The 23,727-nt window shown below is 38.1% G+C and overlaps 1 long non-coding RNA gene across 1 annotated transcript in view; it reads left to right on the forward strand.

The window, feature by feature from the left end:
• The first annotated feature begins 8,578 nt into the window (after positions 1-8,578).
• LOC118499312 overlaps positions 8,579-23,727 on the forward strand; it is a 30,644-nt gene continuing 15,495 nt past the window's right edge. Inside the window, exon 1 of the long non-coding RNA XR_004901834.1 lies at positions 8,579-8,767. This is a non-coding gene — a long non-coding RNA (uncharacterized LOC118499312). The remainder of the gene's footprint in view (positions 8,768-23,727) is intronic.

Consider the following 23,727-nt stretch of genomic DNA (forward strand, 5'->3'; position numbering starts at 1 on the left):
AAACATGAGAAGAATTATCTATTTGGAAAACAGAAAGCATACTACTAGATTACCTTTTAATTTTTAAAAAGATTTTATTGATTTATTTTTAGAGAGAGGGGCAGGGGAGGAAAAAGAGAGGGAGAGAAACATTATGTGAGAAAGAAACATTGATCGGTTGTCCGTTTTATGTGCCTGTATTGAGGACTAAAGCACCTACCCAGGCTTGTGCCCTGACCTGGAATCAAGCCGTTGACATTTTGCTTTGCAAGAGGATGCCCAACCAACTGAGCCAGACCAGTCAGGGTACTTGAATCAATTTTTAAATCAAAATTATAAACTTCTGAAAAATACTATAAACTTCTGGAAAGGAAAATATACAAAAAATCTATAAGATGCAGTGAAAATGAAATTGGAAAAAGTTTTATGTCTTTATAGCTTTCATTTTTAAAGAAATGAAAAATTTAAAAAATATATTACACCATAAGAAATTAAGAAAAAAGCACAGATTTCCAGAATTTATGCTTTGTTCTCTTTTTTTTCTAATCTTCTTCTTTTATATTTTTGTGCCATGCTTTAAATTGTATTTTCCATATGCACTTCCACATCACTAATATGGATCTCAAAAGTGACTGCCCTGGCTGGTGTTGCTCAGTGGATTGAGCACTAGCCCGCAAACCAAAGGGTCACTGGTTCAATTCCCAGTTTAGGGCACATGACTGGGTTGCGAACCAGGTCCCCAGTTAGGGGCACATGAGGGGCAAACACACATTTAAAAAAAGCAGGAGGGGGAGTGACTAATTTCTCTTTCAATTCATCTATGAAGTAATTTACAGACATTTTTCTTTATGTGTAGAAAATGTTTCCTTATGCTGTATTTGTACTTGCTTCAGTCGCCATGAGGAGCTCTTTTAATTTCTGTTTACCTGTGCTATACTTCAGTCACTTCCCTGAGTGGGATTTCTATCCATTCTGATTGGTTTTCTAGCTTGTTGAGCTTCCAAGCAGTCTTCTGACCCAGAAGAAGTAGATACATCAGACTTGATAGTGGGCATAAACAATTGTGTCTAGGTTGGCATTATTTTTAAGAATTACTTCCTCCAATTTGACTTAAATTCAACTGTGTTAAGCATTTTTGTTTGTGATAACTGTGGTAAAAGTTATTTTCACCTATGATGGAGACCACAATGTCCAGAACATGTTAGAAATTCACTACCAACACTGACAAAGAGTATAGTACATACAAAAGGCATTTGAAAAAGATGAACAATCAGTGCACCTTGGATAGTAGGTAAAGCATCACGGAAAACACAGAACTTGAGATGGCAGGTATGAGCAAGGAAAGGAATTAAGTTGGTAGATAGGGACAAATAGTATTATGGAGAATATTCATTCTAGGCTGAAAATGTTTTCTTGATCTTGAGGTCAAGAAAATTTCTTTACAGTTTTAGTAGACATTATGAAATCAGTATTTAACAGTATTGGTAAGATGGATTGGAGCGAAGTGAGAATGAGATCAACACTTCTTCGGAGATGCAGGGAAGGACCCCGAACTGATTGTAAGGATTAAGCCTGATTTCTCATGTATTTTGTTATTTACATTTTTTGAGGAATATCTATTTAATTTCACTGAGAATATTATTTACACACCACAATGGCACAGGGAAGGAGTTCATAACAAGCCACTGTGACTATTCATAGAAGGGCTGGAAGTTGGAGTCAGCAGTAGGGATGGGGAATGAATCTTATCTAGCATGGATAAGGAAAAAAGACCAGTCTGAAGAGTCAAAGGATAGGAATTCCAGGGGAGCCACTACAGGTTCTACAGGTTCAGGAAGACCACTCATTTTCCCAGCCTTAGACTTGGTCTTGAACTGTTTCTTTGGCTGCCTGCTCCACCTGTGAGTTTCAATTTTCATGAAAAGGTGTAGTCTCCTTGGGAAATAAATGAATGCCCTTTCACAAGTTCTCTTCACAGAAAAGAGAGAAAAGTATTCAAGTCATAAGGTATTAAAAAAATCATCTTACTATTTATCTTAGAGAAGAAATATTGATGGGCTCCTAATACACCTATTGTCAAGTATTATGGATTTAAAGAATTGAATAAGAAAATTGTATAATGTTTAAATTGAGTACTTATGAAAACTCCCACAAACCATTATAATAATGCTTGCTTGAGTGACTTTATGGTAGGTAAAAAATTGTATTAGATATTTGATTTCAAGTGGGTAATTTTGCAGACTTGGTTACTGATATGGACAAATTTGTAACTCCCCCCTCTCTAAATTGTTTGTGCTTACAGTATTAAGAAATCATTTTCTACTCTCAGGTCAAAAATATATTTTATATTTCTTTTATACATTTTGTTTTTCACATTTAGAGTTTCAATCTACAAATTTAATGCTGTATTTTGTATATAGTATGAAGTAGGGGTTTCATTTCATTTTTCCTCTAATACCTTTTACTATGCGAACCACCCCTTTCCTCAGTGACTCAGATGTATATCAACCATACAATATGTTCCTGTGTTTGTGTGGGTCCATTTTCTGGGCTCTGTAATCTGTTCTGTTGGTTCATTTATTATCTGAGCCAGTACCACATTGTCCAAGTTACTATAGCTTTATACTATCTTGGTATTTGCTATAATGAGACCCTCATTTTGTTCTTTATCTTCAAATTGTGTTGTATGTTTTATTTGTAAACTATTGCCATATCTTCTACTTTCTTCTTTTTTCTTGGAAATTAAGGGGCAATCATTCTATCATTAAAGTGCGCTGACCTAAATTGTTTAAAGCTACCACTGGTCACTTTTTTACTTGTTTAAGATAAAATGCTTTACATGCACTATTTATTTATTCCTTTCCTCACTTTGGCGAGGTGATGATTATACCCATTTTACTCATGACATCAACCAACTTACTTAAGTCATCAGGTAATGAGAGTCCAAACCAGGTTGTGGCCCTGGGTCTGATTCTAAAACCATTGTTCTTCTCTTTATATAAGGCTGAGGATTTTGGACTTGATCTTAAATATTATTTAAGGAAAAGAAAAATTCAATGAAAAGAATATTTGAGAAAGATGAATTTGACAATCTGTGCAGGTTGCCACATATGGTGTGGCTGGAAGGTGACATTTGGCTGGGAGGGAGAAGGTCCAGAGGATTTCAGTCATGCAAAGGCAAAGGGAGGAAGGCTTAGACAGGTAATGGCAGGGGGGAGGGCAAGAGAGGGAGTGGATTCCTGTCAGACACCAGTCCTTTCATACCTTGTGTTGCTTAGCGCTGGGCTAACATCATATCACCTACTCAGTAAACGCCTAAGCCTTTTATTACAAGATTCCTTTCAAACTGGACTTTATTTAAATTCTCCTTTAAAACTTTTCTTTTAAAATATTAGCCTACAGTTGATTATTTCAAAAAAAAGGAAAACTATTAAATTAAACTCTACTAAAATATTACTAAATATCAGCAGAACTAAAATCTAAAAAGTATTCACTTCATGTAGTATAAATCGTAAGGAAATGAAAATTTGTGTATAATATAAAATATCTTTGATTACTAAAATATTTTAAGAGCATTTTAAGACTCTTTGGATATCTAGGGCATTTGTGTTGGCTTAAATGTCCCAATATTTACTTACTGAATTAAAGAGTAATAGACAAATTTTTATGGGAAAATGAATGCTTCCTTGGTTTGTAGATTATTTTGATGCATGTGGATTTTCAGAAATTTTGCCCCCTGGAAAGACAAAGCAAAGTAAGTTGTTGTGACTTATTGTCACAGACTAAAATAAAGCAAGGCAAATCTCACAGAACTAATTTGGGGTTTAAATAATAAACCTCACATGGAGCCCCTGCAGTTAATTGTAGACAATCAAAATTAAACCAAACAAAACCAAAAATCAAAACAAAATCTAACACCTAAACTTAATTAAAATGTTGACACCGGTATAAGCAGTTAAATTTATACCACTTTTACTAATAGTCAATGAATTGAGTCACTTTCTGAAATAGAATATCTTTGACGTTCAAACTTATTAATGCTTTTTATAGGAGATGAAAACAAAACCAGCTTCAAGAGACTGAGGAAAGGTATAAAGATGAGGAGACAGGGTGAGACCTGCATTTCACTTTCCTATAAAAGTCAATTTACTCTTTCAGTATTCTTTCAGAGAATATTGTTAAAGAAAAAATAATAAAGACAAGAAACCAAAGTTGAACTCTGGGTAGGGAAGCTCTGCCATGCAGGAAGTATGATGACACCCCAGCAGGGCCTACACCCCGGGGTGGGGGGGAGACTGGAGTAGGGGTGGCAGGCAGACCTTTGAAAACCAAAAGTCCACCATTCTCTCCCACTTGAAGAAAGCCAGGCCCTTGTGAGTTGCTGATTGGCTGGAGCCACCTGGGCTTGCAGCTTGGACAGCCCTGAGCTGACTGGAGGTGGTCCTCCGTGCAAGTGGGGACTGTGTCTGGGGATTAAGGATTCCAGGTGCCTCTGCCAAGTATGTGAGGTACCCATGTCAGGATAATGGCCCCCAATCTGGCCTGCTGTGCCTTCAGCAGGCTGGACTGGGGGAGATTTGTCATTATCTTGATGTCTTATTGTGGGTTTCTTTGTGAGAGGAGAGTGAATTTTGGACAGTGTCCAGATTTTAGTTTGCATCTGAGGACCACATACTCTACATGCCTTCATTTAAAAAAATCAGATAAATGATATCTTCATTGGCACCTACAAAAATCAGTTGTTCCTCTTCTCTGTGGAATTCTTAAACATTTTCATTTTCCTCAGGCCACTTTGGCCTTGTCCTTATCCCCTGCACTCCCTCTCCCCACCTCTGCCTTGTACTCAACCTGTGTTATGGAGGCTGTACCAGTTAACACTCCAACTTTTTATGTCAGCATTTATTGTATCTTTTTAAAAATTTTCTTTTTAAAATTTTATGACATTTATTAGGGTAACATTGGTTAATAAGATTATATGAATTGCAAGTGCATAATTTTATGGTATATAATCTGTATACTGCCTTGTATGTTCACCACCCAAAGTCAAATATCCTTCTGCCACTATATCTTTGACCCCCTTTACCCTCTTCTACTTGTCTGTATTTTTTTTAACTCACAATCTTCCATAGTCTTTTCTCCTCTTTGTTCATTCAACCAAAAATTGTTTACTTTACAGGGTCAAAACCCAAGGACTTGATGTATATAGTGGAAAACAAACTTGTTTCCCACTTTCACTGTGATTATGGGCTAACCGATAACACATGGCAAACAACTACACAAAGAGACAAAGTCATAATTACAAACTATGAGAACTGCTATGAAGGGAAAGAACCAGGTGCTACAAGTAGGGCAACTCTATAATTCATCATTCAAACTAGGGCACTCTTGAGAATGAAAGGAGCATTATTAATTATTATGTCAGAACAACAGGTAAAAACCAGGACTGTGCCAGGCAAGTTGGGACATATGGTCACCATACAGGGAATTCAGCTTTCATTTGACTATACAAGGAAGACGTAAATTAGACCGAAAGGATCAGAAGGATCCATTGATGCAAAGCTCCTAGAGAAGGATGATCTGAGTAGAGGAACAGAGAGTCTGCTGCAAGAAAGTTTTGTGTACTTGAGGAATAGAAAGAGAAAAAGTGGTATAAGGTGAGGCTGGAGCCAGATCATTCAGGGTCAGATTCTGAAGCTTGGATTTTTTTCCTAAATGCAATATTCAGAGATTGAAATATTTCATTAAGTAGAAGAGGTGATAAGATCTAGTTTCAGTAAATATCACTCTGCTTATTGCTAAAGAATGACATTCACAATTCATTAAATAAGAAAAATCATATTGTAAAAACTGAATGCATAATATGATTACATTTATGAGTTTGTTTGTATATATGTTAATATATTCATAACAACCGTATACTTATAGAAAATGGCCTGGATGCATATACAGGAAAATGAGATTGCTCATGCTTTTGAAAAAACTTGTCTGTATTTTCTAAATTTTGTTTATTGAATATAGGTTATATTTGTGATAGTAGTTCTAAATTAGAATAAAATAAAATCAAGAAGGATACTCTGATTGCTTTGTGGAAAAAAGACTGGAGGGAAGTCCTGGATTCCACATTCTTCCCACAGATCATCTGAGATTTTCCCCACCACTTATCTCTCTTCTTGATTACGGCTTTAATTTTTCCTTCATCAGGCTCATTTTTTCTTTGCCAGTGCATACAACTAGATTTTTCTTATCCTAAAGGAATCCTTCAACTTTTTCTCTCTACTTTCTTTTATTTCTTCCCTACCAAATGTCTTGAGAGAAAGAGAAGTCTACACTCATTACTTTCACTTTCTTCCTGTTGATTCCTTTGCACAAAAGCTTTCCTCTTCTCTGTTCTTCTTTTTTCCAAAGTCACCAGTGATTTTTTTGTTGCCAAATTTAATGGCTATTTCTTGGTTCTTATCTTGCTGGGGTATCTGACATTTTCAAGTATCATCTTTAAACAGTATGTATTATGGAGAATTTCCAAAATGTGTAATCGTAAAGAAAATAAATGCTATGGAGGATGGAAGAGATGGTCTTCCAAATACCCATTGTCAATCCTGGAAAAAATAGAGAAAATTACTAAGTGATAATATGCAAAGAAATGTACATGAGAATTTTAAAAAATTGATGAAATCCATGAATTTAAGAAACATAAAATAAAATGGTCACCTAGACATAGTTTAGTAAAACTGGACAATATCTGAAACAAAGATCTTAAAAGACATAAAAGACAGATAACCTATATTGACTAGGAAGCAGTACTTTTAATATTTAATTTATAGAGTTAAATTAAAAAATGAAAGATAAAATACTAAAGAAAATAAATCATGTAAATTAGGAGGAAAGACTAGGTTTAAAACATACTAAATTTCATGTATAATTTGAGAGGAAGGAAAAGTTATTTACTACATTTAGATTATATTAAGTGTGCATGTTAAAACTTGTATGAGCATCACCTAATGAATATAAATATAATATATGTCTTCTAAAAAATAGAAGGAAAATGTAATTTAAAAAAAGGAAGAAAGCACGGCAAAAACCAAGGTAAAAGAAAAATGAGACAAACATTGAGAGAATAACAAAAGAATCCAAACAACTGAATTGGTAGAAATAACCCTATATAGTACACAACGATAAAAGTTCTAAATTACTGGAAGGGAGATCGTGATGTGCTACTCACAGTCTTCTTCAGGATTAAAGAATTTATCATTTCAGCTATGGGAGTGTCACTTGTTGATAGCCCTTGATGTCAGTCCCCTATGGAGGCCGAAACCTCCTCAACCAAGTTCACATTCTCTTTCCAGGGCAGCTCAAAACAAATGACTGATAGACCAACATAGTACACTATGGGTCAGTCCTTCAGAGCATGGTCAGCTCAGGCATTCCACTGAGACCACATCTCGTCTTCTTCTCTCTCTCTGATCAGTCCTGCTCTTATCCCTTCCCATCCACAGCTGTTGAATGCAATAGAACTCCATAATAAACCTTCTACATTCTAATTTCTGTCTCAGAATCATCTTCCTGGGAAACCTAGCCTGCAGTAGAAGATACCAGAGTGGCCAAAGAAAGCAAGTGTGGGATGGGATTTTGGATTCCTTTTACCCACCCCACTCAATGAGTCCAGGAAACTCCAGAAGTGATAGTAACTAAAGCCCCTGGCATAAGATAGCAAACAGTGTAATTGCTAGAACTTTCCCTGGAGGTGAATTGGAATGGTATACTACTGGAAGGAAATGCATTAGTTCATGTATGTTTCCAACATTTGAAAAATATGGGAAAATAGTAACTATAAGAACAATGGAATTGGATGGTCATTATTTACCTCAATTGATACTCTGGAAAAAGATAACAAAAAGTCGAGAACATTCAATTGGCATTAAAAGCTGAGTATGAAAGCCAGAAGGTTTCCTTGGCAGCATATAAAATAATGTTCACCTCCCACAGTGGAAGAGCAAAGAAAGCCTGATCCAGCCATGGAAGCAGTAGAACTCTGAAGTGGGTGAAGTGCCAGCCAAAGCAGATCTGCTGTGGTAGGACCTCAAAACAACAGAGGCAAGGAGGTGGTATATAGGACGAGTTCTGTCCAGAAGGTATCCAGGAATGTAATATGAAAAATAGAGATATTTATTGAAGAAGATATAAGATAAAAGAAACATTGTATGTAGGGCAATGATGTCTCAATTCCCTTCAAAGTAGGTACCTTGGGACCTCACACAGTTCTAATCACCATCAGCTGCCCTGTTGTATTTTCCTGAATCTCATCAATGATCTGAAATCTCTTCCCTTTCAAAGGTAATTTAAGTTTTGGGAAAAAACAGAAGTTTCAGGGCACCATATCTGGGCTGTAAGGGGGTTGAGCCAACTGGGTGATTTGATGTTTCACCAAAAAACTCTGCAGAGACGTGATGCATGAGTGGGCTCATTGTTGTGAGGAAGCTGCCAATCATCAGTTGCCTATAGCTGTGGCCTTCTGAATCATCAGAATAGTTTCTGCAGAGAAATATTCAGGCTTAATGTAAATTGGATGCAGATTCATTGCTCTACTTGCTCAGTCATTTTGAATGTGACAGCCACACAGTACACAGGCTCACTCAATGGCATCTACCACCCCACTGACTAGTACAGTGAAGTTATCATTGTTCACACATGCACATTCCAGTCCACTCTCCTTGGCTGCAACATTACATTGATGCTGCACAAACCTTTCTTGTTATACTAACAATGGCTGGACTTTTTATGGACTGACCTTGTATTATTGTGTACCCCAATATTGTAATGAGTAGCAAGATGGGGGGCTGCTATAGGCTATATCTGACCCCTCAGAGAGGTTTGAAGATGGTTAACAGAACATGGTGTCCCTAAAGTTTAAATCAAAGGGCACACAAAAGGACATTACTGGAGCTGGACTATCAAAAGGAATCAAGGATGATCAAAAGGATGGTCAAGAAGTGGAGGGTAGTCACCCCCAAAAATCATGATCTCTTGCCCAGCTTTTGGACATGAGGCAATCTTTGGACTCAGAACCAATTAAAAGTCTGTTTTAAAAATTCAAGGAAAGGCGACTTCATGTTTTGTAGACCATAAAACTACTAGCCGAGCACCATACTTTTCACTCTAATCAGAGCAGAAAAACCATGTTCTTCATTTTTCTTCAACAGAGCAGTTGGCACATTCAGCATCACTTTTTTGTGTGTGCTTTGGGCAGCCCTAAAGAACATTTCTTCAGAAAGCTGTTTCTGAGGTGTAGTCTGGAGTTTTATTTTAAATGTGACCACCTGTGTGAGGTGCAAGGGTTATTTTAAAAGGAGCTCTTTCATTTGTCTTTGTGGCAGAGAGGTTGCACCAATCAAAATGACATCACATTTGTGGGGCACCTGTGAAACTCTGCAGAAGTTGGCTCAAGTACAAAAGACTTTGTTTTCCGTTTTCTTTTCTAAGGTAGTTAACTTGATTTCTTCTCTCCATAAATTCTTTAATTGGTTTAATAAAATACACAACAAACTGAGTGCTCTCCTCTATTAGTTCCATTGTGAACATTTATGTAGTGAAGTTTAACTAACCTAAACATTGTATTTTATACAAAAATTTTTGAAGATTTCAGAACAGCTAAGATATACTTAAAAGACAAATTTCAAAGTAGTAGGGCTTTCCTTGACAATAATTCTCACATTCACATTCGTTACTCTTAAATAAACCCTCCCCTGGCTTTCCATATAATACCTCTTTATTTTTATTTCTGTAGCATGTGAACCTTTACTACTGGGAGTGTTCAGCTAATTTTTTAAGACAGAAAGAAGAGAAGCAATTTCATATTAACTGTGCTGTGCCCTAAGGCTAATCAGACAGCTGGGATTGGCCCAAATTGATATACGATTATTGCATTTTCCAGAAAAGGCTTAATTTTTTCATTTGAGAGAGGAAAGTATGAAATGAGAGAAACAGGGCAGAAATTCAGAATCTCAGATCACCTGCATGGTCAGATTCATCACTGGTCCTTCACATGAGGTAAGTTTCAGTTATTGTTAAGAGGTAAAATTTACTAGATGAAGGAGCACAGGGAAGAAATAGTGTAATAGAGCCTGGTGGGCTTCACTGTGGAGGGCTGCCTATAAGAACTGTGGCACAGCATTGAAGTAGAAAATGTAGGGGAAGAAATATCCTGACACTTCTCTTCACTCAACTGCCTGATATTCCTGAAGCCAGAAGCAAGGGAGTCCAGGGAATGCAGCCACCCCATAGGACACACTACAGTGCAGAAAATGTGGAACATGGCTATTGGGAGTGTGTGGTCATGTTTTCTAGTTCTTTTCAACCTGTGTATTAGCTTTCTGTCATTGCTATAACAAATTGCAAACTTATTGACTTAAAACAATATAAATGAATTATCTTATGGTTCTTGAGGTCACAACTCAGAAATGGGTCTCATGGGGCTAAAACCATAGGTAAATCTGAATTCTTTCTGGAGGCTCTACGGGAGACTCCATTTCCATGCCTTTCCCACCTCCTAGAGGCTGCCTGTATTCCTTGGCTCATGGCCTCATCCTCTGTCTTCAAGGCCAGCAATGTTGGGCTGAGTCCTTACACTGCCATGTCTCTGGTTCTCTTCAGCCTCCCTCTTCTACTTACAGGAACTCTTGGAATTACATTGTATCCACCTGGATAGTCCAGGATACTTTCCCCATCACACAGTCGTTGGATTAATAGTCTTAATTCCCTTTTGCCATGAAACCTAACATCTTCACAGACTCTGGGGTTTAGGTCATGGACATCTTTGGGGGGACCATTATTCTTATTACACAATGTTAATTCAAAGAAATTGCTTAGGAATAGTATGACTCTTGTTATACCCCATAGTGTTGCAGATGTAATGACCAAAGATCCAATTATGACACTTTTAGAATTCTTATTAACTCCTGGTATTTGTCACTGAATGAAGCCTAAATATATCATGAATGGGATGTATATTGTCACAGATGTACAAGGATTCCATTTGAATACAGTTTTGAACTAGAATTTATCAACGGTTCCCTCATTGGAACTCCTTGTGATGTTTCAAAATGTCTCAGGTTCTGGCCTTGGGTAGAGATCACATTCTAGGACAATTTTCTCCAATAGGTATTCATGAAGTCTCTAAGGGAAGACCAAACTACACAGTAGACCATGCATCTCTTTCTTGAGTAAGGGAGGGAAAGCTATCACAATCACTTCATATTAGTGCTTGTGTGGTTAGAATTTATGGCTACGTTAGAAATTACAGATTCATATGAGGATCAGAGAATATCCTCATTTTCTCCCATTATCTGCAGTAGATCGGACTTAAATATCAGTTTTCTTTTACACAATTCTTTAGTTCCTTTTAGTAGATAATGGTAGTCAGCCCTGGATGCAGGTTAGTATTGCCACCAAACCTTTGCTGTTATAAGTAAAGCAAGACTCCAACCAGGCTTTGTCATAACTAACAGATATTTATGAAGTCAACATTCACTAGCAAGCTAATATGAGCCATTTTATAAACCCATTTTCAAGGCTTGATAACGTTCCAAGTCCATGTTCTCTATGTGCCCTACCAAACCACACAGTGCACAGGCAGTTCACTTAAGGTGGCTACAACCACATTTCAGAGGCAGCATCCTTGCTACTGCCATCAGTCAATACCCCTAAAAATGGTTGGATGTAAGACTTTTAAGAGCTCAAGCTTCAAGTTCCATCTTTAAGAGTGGAGGACATAGTCTAGTGCTAGACTCTTATGTCCTGTTTTAAACTATGTTAACCAATTGACATAGTTTCAGTAACTTTAATTTCACCAAGGACAGCTCATTTTTAACATTCATTATGCCAGAAAATAGTCCATTCTTTCCACCAGATGAAATTTGTTTCTGACAGTCTCTCTGTTAAGTATCAATGCTCAAGGGTTGATGGTGGTTGGATTAGCGGAAGCCCTTGTGGTAGCTGCCTCTGAAGTTTGGCCTTTCCATGTATTCCTAACCGTCCACTTCCTGGCTGCTTACTCTCCATTAGGGCAGCTGACTGTTCACAGTGAAGCTCAGCTCACTGGTACACGTAATATCACACTGTATCTGTTCAACTATTCGAAACTTTATGACAGGCATCATAAAAATCAGCAGTGAAATTTTAAAGACTATTAAAAAAATCGCAGTGTTGCCTTTTTTGTTGATCAAGAGAAAAGAATTTGTGGCCTGTGAAGTTGAATTTTCCTGGGTAGTATAGGTTTATTATACTATGAGCATGACATATTAAAGGGAAGTTGATTAGTAGTCACTGAACTTTAGAACTGGGAATAGTTCTTTCTTTAGGTACAGCTTCAATGTAGGAACCATCCCAACCGTGTGATTAAATAAGTGTCAGGAATTTTAAGGAGTCTTATAAAGAGTATCCCTTGAACAAACTGAGAATTAAGGTGAAAGGGTATGGCAAATGTGTCTCCTTCAGTACTTGAGATATATGGAAGAGTGGTTAGATCATGAACTCCAGACCACATGAACTGTATTTTAATCACAGGTCTGCTACTGATAGTGGTGTAATCTAGGGAGAGTTGCTGACACTGTCCATGTGTCATATTCTTAAATAAAAAATGAGGATAACAAGAATATATCTCCCACAAAGGATTGCTGAGATAATTTATATATATACACACATATATATACATATATATAAATTTATACATCTATAAATATATATATATTTTAAAGAAAGTTAGGAGAAAAACAGTGCCTGGCACATAGTAATCAGTGTGTAAGTATCAACTATTGTTATTATTTTTTTAAAAGACAAATCAGAGGACATGGTTCTCTTGGTAGGAAAATAGGCCTACTAAACTCTAACAGGGGAGTTTAACCTTTTGGCATCTCTGAGCCACACTGGAAGAAGAAGAGTTGACTTGAGCCACACATTAAATACATTGTGACACATAATCACACAAAAAAATCTTAAAATGTGGTACGTAAATTTATGATTTTGTGTTGCACTGCATTCACAACCATCCTGGGCTGCATGCAGCCTGCAAGCCATGGGTTGGACACCCCTGATTGAATTAAGGATATTTCCCCCTGCAAGTCATGAAAGAAAAGGCCTGTTCAGGTAAGATTTTCAACAGAGGCTTGGAAAAGAATTCTCTTCACTGTAGGCAGCTTGCCCCCAAGAAGACAAAAGAAAATAGCTCAGCTGAGTGTCCTCTGTTCACGCTTCTCAAATTTACAGATCAGATGAGTTGATCGACATTCTTTGACATACAGTGAAAAAAGCATACAAAGGAACCAGGAAAAACACACCCTCATAGAAATCAAAGGGTAGAGAGATTATCCTCACAACTGATCTTTCCCATTGGACACTGTGAGGGCCCTTCCAATGGAGAGTGAGAACCAATTTTATCACAAGTATAAAATGGAGTTTTAAACTCATATAACTGAAATGAATTGAGTCAAACAGGCCTCAGGCATGAAAGGTACAGATATTTTAAAAATGACAACTATCTGCTTCTGTCCATCTCTTGTCCCTTCTAGACTCGACTACTGTGCGCATGGTTTCTCCACGTGGCAGAGAAGAAGGCCACTAGCAGGCCCACTTCACAGTCTTCCAACTCTGTGGTACAGACGTCAAGACCCCCTCTTTTGTACATTCCAACTGAAAATCCAGAGGAGATGTTTGATGGACCAATTTGTCACATGCTTGCCTCTAAACCAGTTTCATGACCAGGGGAATGGTTGGGATGAATCACCTGATTTCCCCTAGTTAAGAAATAGGGTTTTATATTGACAGTTCCAAGAGAATCACATTATAATGGAAGGTCCCTTAACTTTTTTCCTAGGTTTTTTGGTGGATCCCAGGTCTTATCCTATTTGCTTGCATAGTGCCTGGCATGATACTGAATGAACAAATGAACGAACAAACGAATGAGTGAATGAATTTTGCTATCTCTGACAATCTCAGCAGTTTTGATTTTTAGGCTATTTGTTCTCTATTTCCTAGCTTTTAAAACACATTTAAAAATTTATTTTTCTGTATTTTAATGATACAAAATCATAGCTATATCTCTTGAGGGATTTGTAGAAATAAACAATAAGCTGTTTCTGTTATGGCCTAGAGCAATCAATTAATATTTAGGAACATCACTGGGTTTCTGGAAATCTCCTAAATCAAGGGAGCATTTTGGCCAGACAAAGAGCCAGAGGAGACCAACGTAATTCAGGAATAATGGAAAGAGTGTCGCAGTATAAACATTAGCAATTAAGTGGAGACTATTTAAATAGCTACCCAGACTAAGAGAACTGAGAGACTTATAAAATGAAGTGTGTTTATTGTTTTTCAAGGACTTTTAAATTTGTTTATATTTCACCTACACCAGCTTCTTCATGTACTCCTTGTTCAGTTATAGTTTTTTTGCCACGGGGTAAAATAATGTTCAGCCTATTATTTTGTACACAATAGGCTGTAATGTTTAACTTAAAACTTTCCTTATAATTGCAGAGGAAAGATTTTCACCCTCTGATTGAGATGCAAGAGCAGAACCTGAGATTAAGAATTGCAGGCAGGTGGTTTACTTGAAAATGGGATCTTAGGGAACAGGGGTGTGGGGAAGGGGGAATGACCTAACAGAGAAATTTTTTAATGACGTTCCCCACTGATACAGGTGGCACTCCCTTCAAGGAACCCTTTTGAAATGGATCTGGAATCCCATTCCTTAATGATCAGCGTTGGTCTCTGGGCATTCATTTTCTCTCTCTTCTTATGTGCACAGGTGTGAGATCTCAGTGGGTTTTTTTCTGGGATGTCAGAGAAATCCCAGGCAGAAAGGAGAAATGTACTGTGCAGGCCCAAAGAGAGAAATGTATTGTGCTGTCCAGTCATCCCTGTAGAGCTGGTCAAAGACTATGTTGCTTTGGTCACTTTAGAAGCAGCAGAAATAAGAGGTAGTGTGGACCAGAAAGACTTTGAAGTGGTACTTAAGAGGTGTGTGATGCATTAGCTGTCTATTGTTATCCTCCTTTCTAACAATTTTATTTAGAAGCTAACAGCCTGCTTCCTGACATGGTTAAAATCTCTCTCATCCTCTCGCCTACAACTAGTGTATATACCAAGAAGCATCATCTTGGTGGAAGGCTATGCCTGGACCTGGCTCTCAAAACTTCTTTGCAGAACTTCCCTGGAATTTCCAGAAGCTACTTAGGGTTATTAATTTGGTCTTGTCTCTTCTAATCTATAGAAGCTGTGATGGCTAATTTTATGTGTCAATTTCTCTGGGTCACAATGCCCAGATATTTGGTCAGACATTATTTTGGGTGTTTTTGTAAAAATGTTTTTAGGTGAGATTTACATTAAGTCAATGGACTCTGAGTAGAGCAGATTGCCTTCCATAATGTAGGTGGGTCTCATCGAATCAGTTAAACAACTAAAAGGAACAAAAGACTGACCTCTTCCCTGAATAATAGGGAATTCTCCAGCACATTGTCTGTAGACTTCATCTGCAACAGACACTTCTCCTGGTTCTACAGCAGATTGATTTTGCACTCAAACTGCAACTCTTCACTAAATCTCCAGGCTACTAGCCTCCCTCATCAGATTTTGGGCCCTCCATACCTCTAGAGTTGCATGAATCAATTCCTTAAAATAAATGTCCTGGTGGTTCTGTTTCTTTGGACAACTCTACTGATGCCTGAGTCATTAGAGATTCACAGAGAAAAAGGTCTTTATAGCACCTGGTGAGTCAGGATCTCAAAGTGATGATAGCCTGTTGCCTAGAGGTCTTTGTTAGCATCTGGTGACTGGTGGTGAAATAATGACACTTAAGCTGATCCATTTTGTATAGAGCCAAACTTTCATAGAAAATATTTTTTAAAAATTTGTGATTTACCTTGAAGAAAACTCATCTAAAATTATCAAAATTAATCAATTGAATTATATCAAATAAAGTTAGACATAATTACAACTATATATTTTTAAGACAAAGGGTATATTGTTGAATTTTTGCATAATATACAGGATTAAATTTACGGCAAATGCATAACATACTATATGTTGATTAGGCAGCACAATGGCTCATATGGACATTTTGGCAAAAAAAATGCAAAAAAACTCTTTGATGCCAGTTTTCTTAAAGACCCTCTCAATCTTTGGATATTCAAACCATTCTCTGTTAAAGTCTTGTGTTAACTTTTGTTAATTTTCTCTTCTTCACTTGCGAACTAGTCCAACTGCTAGATTCATTTGTCAATGTCTTATGTAATAGTTGAATGTTTCTCCAATATCATTGTTCATCGACTTTATCCAATATTAACTCTTCTGAAAGCTTTGCTATTTCACTTGGGGAACGATTTGCCATACCTGCACTGTGCTTTTGGCTTTTGCATACACATCAGCAATTGGAGACTATCTGAGGACTTTGGCATGGTGTGTTGAGAAGGAAGCTGATGCTGAGCAGGGGGATGAAGGGAGAAAGAGATGGAGTGTCGCTGGTTTATCAATGCTCAGTTCCTTAGTGTTATCACTTTTGCTCCTCTCTAAAGCAAGGTATGGTGTGTAACTTCAGGAACTCAGGGAGAAGAACAGAGATGCTTTTTATCTAAAGCCCCCTAGAGGACCATTAAACTGGGTCTGTCTGGCATGGGTGTCCAACCAGTGGCCTGCAGGCTGTATTTGGCCCAAGATGGCTATGAATGTGGCCCAACACAAAATCATATTTATTTAAAACATTACTTAGTTTTATTACTAAGTTTTATACTAAGTTTTATTACTTAGATATATACATTTTCTATATTGCTGATCACAAACTTGGGACCTGCTCATTTTAAAAGATGATCAAAAAGGCCGCTGCATAATTAGGGTTATTATGTGAGGAATTTTTTGCTCAACTGTGGTGGTGGATATCATGAAAATTAGGCACAGACTTTTCTTTGCTCATCAGTTTTTGTTAGTGTTTATGTATTTAATGTGTGGCCCAAGACAATTCTTCTTCCAGGGTGGCCCAGAGACACCCAAAAGTTGGACACCCCTGTTAGGGCTCTCCAAAACGAGCAGAACCTAACTCCAAATCATATGCCACACAGGTTGCTGACCCCTGCTTCAGCTGTTAGCTTCCTGGAGAGACACTTTTTATGTCTATAGCTCCCATTCTGCATTAGCTTGCATTGGCTAGACTGTATTTCACATTTTAAAGACGTGTCAAAATGGATGGGTCATGTTGCTTTTGGAACAGTTTATGCATTTCTGCTATTTTATCTGGGATTTCCACAGAGACTCCTTCAGACAGGGGCCTGTGTACTTAATGTTTGTTGAGCAAGTTGATAGAGTTGATGAACTCAAGCTGCCACTGTCGACAGTCTTTGATTTCCTTTGCTTGGATACAAGGTGACTTTCATCTAGAGCACACACACAGTTTTCAGGAGCTTAGAGCCTGTGATTTCAGCAAAATGGTTATTTCAGCAAACAGCTCTGAGAACCTGAGCTGCACAGAGACAAGATGGAAGGCAAACATATTCTAGTTGTTCTCTCTTAGGGGTCAGATTCAGCTCTGTGAAGAAACAACCATCCTTGCCCAAAGGTCTGTCTAGACAAAATTATCTGTGTATTTGGATTTAGGTATGGCATAGTGATGAAGCATGGTAATTTCAGGGTCAGAAAGCTGGGTTTGAAACTTGGATCCATTATTGAGACATTTTGTGGTCTCAGCTTAGTCCTGTTGCTGCTCAGCTTCTGGCTTCCCATATCTGTAAATTGGGAACATTTACAGTACTTGACCACTTAGGTTACTGTAAGGGTTATAAACAATAATACAAATAAAGGGATTACACCAGATGTTACCAAAATTTCTCAGTTTATGGGGCCCTCAGATTCTCAGTAATTTTTCATGGTGTTCTCCAGTCAAAAGAAACCCTAGTAATAGAGTGAAATGCACAGGTCTGCATCATGTAGGACTCATTCTGGGAATATGTGGGCTGAGCCTTCTGTTTATTAAGTAGTTAGCTACCCATAACTTCATACATATGTATGTTCTAAACATTTAGTGACTGCTTAAAGAGGTAATACACATACTTTGAGAGGGAAATTTTTTTCATTCTTAACTGCATATTTTGCCAATGTAATTATGTGTCTATTGGACATTGCTAAATTTCTCAAACTTTGAAATCACATTGGACATTGGCACTCTCATTTTGTGTTTTACTTTGATTTTTGGGCAGTACTTGCTTTTTAATCACAGTGTTTGTGAAAACCCAGGTTCACAAAGATTTAATGTAATTAAAAAGAATGTAGTGTTATCTGATGTTGAGGGTGTGAACTATACCAAGTTAGTAGGCCATGCCCGGTTCTGCAGGTGGAGAGGATCGTGGCTTCTCTCATAATGCAAAATATCCCCAGAGCTCCTCCGAGTTCACTGTGGTGCCTCCAGGCAAGACATCACTTGGCAGCTCTCCTACCTTTCCTGCTCTGGTTGCATGTATCCTTAAAAGCTCTTCCAGGTGATTTACACATGCAACATGCCTGTTTGGGAAGGATGACATCTGAGCAAACGCAGTGACAGGAGTATGTTATCTGATTTAATTATCATCACTCAATGTCATCTCTGGGAGAACACCTGGGTAGCTGCTTTGCACAGTACCATTCTAAATTTCCATTTCATGTGTATGGTATGACTGAGAACACAATGTGATTGATGCCCTTAGAGTTCTACAAGGTGGAAACCCTGGAGAATAGGGTACAGGCATGGTGCAAAATACATCCTGTGGAAGATCTCATTTAATGCTTTAGAGAGCAAATCTTCAGTAATCTTAGGAGAGGCAGTATGGCTTAATTATCAATTTATTTCTGGGCGTATAAAGTTTATGTTAAAATCTTGGCTCTGTTGCTTAAGCTCTCAGTATCTTCCATACTCAGGGATGTGTAAGGGACAGTTGTTTGAAGGGAATGTGAGCAGGCTGTGGGCTGCAGTGCCTACATATGTACATGACAGATGGAGCCAGAGATGAGAGGACAAAGGGGGAGGCCCCTTATTCAGATGCTTCATACAGTGAAGTGCTGGTGGGGAACATTACAGAGTTTGAGAAGTATAAATTTGAACCAGGGGTTCCAAGTAATGAAAGTACATTTGTCAAGTTAAGAAAAGAGAATATATTTAACAGCTTGTTAGCTTGATTAATAGAGCTTAAGTAAGTTGGTATATAGTAGGTGGACCTCCCTTTCTACTCCTTCCCCAGGCCCTACAAATGTTGAGGTGGGATGTTGGGCTACATCAACTTTCAAAGCATAATTTAGCAGAGGAGTAAGATGACCAGCTTTGTCTTTCAGGAAGGTCAGGTAGAAGTGAGGCCAGCAAAGGGTAAGTTTGGAGGAAGGGAAGCAACAGCAGGAAATCCAGACAAGGAATGACAATTCATTGCTATGATGACAATGGATGTGAAAAGGAAGGGTGGGCTTGAGTAATATTGAGAATGTACAGTCCACAGGGCTTACCTATGACATTCAATTACTATTTAGTTAGAGATACCCAATAACCAGTTGCATATTTGGGTCAGGGTCTTCAGAGAGAAGGTGGGGCTCAAGCTCTAAATTTGGGGATCAGAGGTGTATATAGTGGTAGCTGGAATCATGGGTAGGAAATAAGGTCATTTGAGAAGTAAGTAGCATAAAATGAGAAGAGTCCTAATACCAAATCTCTGGAGAACAGCATTTAAAATACAAATACAGGGAGAAGAACACTAGAGAGTAGAGGAGAAATTCTGAGGGTATGATATTGAGGAAGCCAAGAGGGAATCAATTGTCTTTCAAGATGAGAGGTCAACAGTGTCTTTGCTGTAGAATCAAATAAAATACATATAGAATAGTGTCCACTGGGTTTGGCAGTATTCTTTGTCAATTTAATATGTTTAGTAAATATTCTTAAATGACTGTGCCGAACAGCAGGGATTAAGTAAATGTGTAAAGGAAAAAGTAATGCAAAACCCATAGGATGTTAATCCAGCCATATGCTTCAGGTAACCTTGAACTTGAATCATTGTTATAGTGTTAGGTACTTGTCACCAGTCAAGAGCTTATCACAACCACTGGTATTGTGGAGATGTTAATATCTAGCAAAACAAAATAAAAATAGATAAAATTAATTTCTTTGGGCAAAATTTTCTAAAATGCCATGCAATTGGTGTCATCTGCCCTCATGGCTCTTCCTGAGCTGCTGCTCTTTAGCAAACCAAATCCTACTCTACAACCAGCATCGACCCACTTCTCCCAGAGCTTCTCTCTGATTTACCCCCTGCTCATTTCGCTTTTCTCACTTACCTTTTGATACCTTTTGAAACACTATCTTGTACTAGTAATCTATTTGGATTATCCAGTCTGCCCCATGACGTTTTAAGGGCCTTGTTCTCTTATTTATTTCCCATAGTACCAAGCATTATGGTTAGTAGATTCTCAAAAAATATTTTTGTAGAAATATTTGATTATCACAGGACAGTCAATGTGCTAAGTGAGTGGTGCCATTGGAAGCAATGAGGCTATTTCTTTGTCTTAGAAATGAACAATAATATAATGTAATGAGAGAGTTAGAAGGAGCCTAGTTTAACTCCAAGGTTCATTTATGATCTTAATCAAATGTGCAAAGTGAACATGTGTGCAGGAATTTGAGGCATTGTTTTTTACGTGAATTTTAAGTAGATGGTGGCTTAGGGACTGCAACAGTCAGTCATCGGCCTCTGCTCTAACATTCCTTCCTTGTCCTTCTCTGTGAATGACTGGGACACTGACCCATGTAGACTGCACTTCCCAGGCTTCCAGCTGAGTTCAGCTAATAGGAAATTAGGAGGTGAAGGAGAAGAAACAGAGTATTTGCCCTGGCTCTGTTTTGCAGCAGTGGCTCTATTTTCTCTTGGCTTTTTGTTCTGCTGGATGGGCTTCTGTGGTCCCAGCTTTCCTGGCTTCTGGGTCCTGGGACTCCTGTGTCCACTCATGGTGGTTGCAGTTTTCTGTGCTGCAAATCTCTGGGTTGCCCCACTGACACCTATTTGGCTACTAAACTGTTCTATTACTGAGAAACCAAATTTCTTTTATTATATCCCCCTCATTTGAAATATATAACATAAGGGTACACAAAAATAAAGGTATAAAGAAGGGGGAAGAGTTTGAATACGAGATGAAAAGCAAAGAAAAACAAATGCTTTCTCCAAGGAAGGAATATAGGAATGGGTTACTAAGGACAACGTGTGCAAAAACATTGAAAACAAATGTGAGACTTCACCAGAATTACTAGCAGCAAAAAGATTTTATCACTGGAGTAATTTGAGAATTGATTCCTTTGACTGAGTTCAGTGGAGCCTGAAAGAAGACAAAAGAGAGCTTTGTGATTTGATGGAGATGAGCTGGAAAAATTGACTTAGGCACTTTGGCCCATGGAAGGAAACGAACCATACATAAGTACATAAGTAGCAAAAAAGGGAGGAAGCTGCTACTTGGATGAGTCTTGATTTTAATTTGGTGCCCCTGATGAGTCTTTGACCTCATAGAACGGTTTCTACCTATGCCAGATTGGCAATGCAGTGGAGCGAATAACTGAACAATTACAGGTGACACAACAGAATTTCTAGATTGTCATCCTTTTGCCTTATTCGTGCATAAATCACCAGTGGATACATTTCCCACTTAGAAAACCACCTACATCTAAAGATGGTCTTCAGGTTCTGTAATTACCCTGCTGTGGCCAATCCTTGTGCTAGTATATTTTTTAATAGAACTATGAGTTCATACTCCTAAACTAGAAAGATGGGAATATTCCAGAGGCCCAGAGACCATACTCCTGCAGGAAAGAGAGAAATATTCTTATTAAAAAAACTCCTAAAAGACAGAGAAAGATGAGTACCATATGATTTCATTCATATGTGAAATCTAATGAATAAAATGAACTAACAAGAAAAATAGAGACAGACTCATGGATTGAGAGCAGGCTGACAGCTGGTCAGGGCAGGGGTTGGAGGTGGAGGGATTGAGCAAAAAGAGGGAAAAAAGAGAACAAAATTCAATGCAGACAACTGCACAGTGAAAAGGTGGGGTGAAGAAGAGTATAGGGAGGATAAAGGGTGACGGATGGACATTTGACTTAGGGTGGTGAACACACGATACAATGTACAGATGTGTGTTGTAGAATTGTTCACCTGACATCTGCATAATTTCGTTAACCACTGTCACCCCAATAAATTTAATAAAATGGAAAACATATTCCAATTTATTCCTTTCTCTAAACTTCTCTTTATAATCAAGTTGAAGACTGTAGAAAGTTCAAGAAAATTGCTGACCCGAAGAAGGATCTGTACACGGAGACCTGAAAATGTAGCCAAGGAGCTGAAACCTGGGAACAGTCTGGCTTTACAAGGGATTGAAAGCTTTTAGTCTTTGTAGTGTTTCCAGTGTCTGTCTTGACATTGGCAATTTCACATGCTTTCGTTTTCTGGTTCTGCTGGGGTTGTGAGTAGTTGCTTGTTGGACTGGATTAGGTTGTGGGCTTTTGTGATGTAAATGAATGTTAATAATTCTGCCAAAGGCAGCCTTTGCATTATTTAGCCACACTTCCTCAGGGTTCCTCAAAGGAAGCCAGAGGTCTGCAGACTTCCACATTATATCAGAGTGGGGTTTTTGTTCAAAATTTGGAAAAAAAAATCCATCATTGGCCATGAAGCCAGAGCTGTTCCGGTTTTGTGGACACTGATTAGTTAGGAATTTCCCAGAAATCAAATCTTGCTTTGTTATTCTACTTCTATCTCTTATTTAAAAAAAATCAAATACTGCACAAACTTTCTTTTGACCTCTTTTAGCTGAAATTTTATAGGAAAGATTTATGTAGCTATAAAATTCTAAAAATCATCTTAAATTCCTTTTTTCTAGTTAATTTCCAATCAACAATATGATTTTAAATAATAAAACAAGGCTCAAGACCTTAGTAATAGCAACAGGCAAGTCTCTAGTTTACCAATTATTTGGATTTTTCTTTATAACCTGTCATATGGATTTTAGAAAAAAATCCCATAAACCTAAAAACCAGGGCCTAAGGTTGTATATTAACCAATAAAAGTGGAAGTGCTGAGGGCAGGCGTGTTCTATTCTTTGTTCTTTGAGTAGCTACTGCAAGAGGGAAGGGCTATGGGATTCAGAGCTGAGTCTTGGTGTTGTAGGTGGGAATTAAGCCCTTTCACAAGATCATGAGAAAAACATTTCAAGGACCCATGCATGAGAGATTGTGGTGTTGCATTGTTTGTTTTTGTGTTAGAAGCTTCCCCCAGAGTTTCCAATGTCCAATCTCCCTCTGTCCTGCCACAGAAAAAGCCCAGCTGTGTTCTCAGCAAGGCCAAGACAAAATCCAGTGTCCAGAGCTTCTGCTTCATATTAAAGTTTAGTCCTTTGGAGCCTGCAAGTAGCTGCTAAGTGGTCTCAGTCCTATGCATGTAGTTTAGCCTATTCCTGCTCCAGTGCATCCAGCTCCCTCCTGGAGACTGTATGGAGCCCATACAGCCATGGGCCATGCTGGTGCTAGAGCCACATGATCAGGTGAGTGAACCATGTGAGTGCAGTTAATGAGTAAGAAAGAGAGCTTCTTAGTCTTTTCTGAGTGTATGCCATCTGCTGCCAGCCCGGTAGCTGCTAGACTTACATGGTCATGTACTCCTGGGTGAGAGAGTACATGAACAATTGGGTGAGTGCCAGTCACTCAGGCAAGAAAGA

Source organism: Phyllostomus discolor, chromosome 3, assembly GCF_004126475.2.
Source record: "Phyllostomus discolor isolate MPI-MPIP mPhyDis1 chromosome 3, mPhyDis1.pri.v3, whole genome shotgun sequence".
Lineage (NCBI taxonomy): Eukaryota > Metazoa > Chordata > Mammalia > Chiroptera > Phyllostomidae > Phyllostomus > Phyllostomus discolor.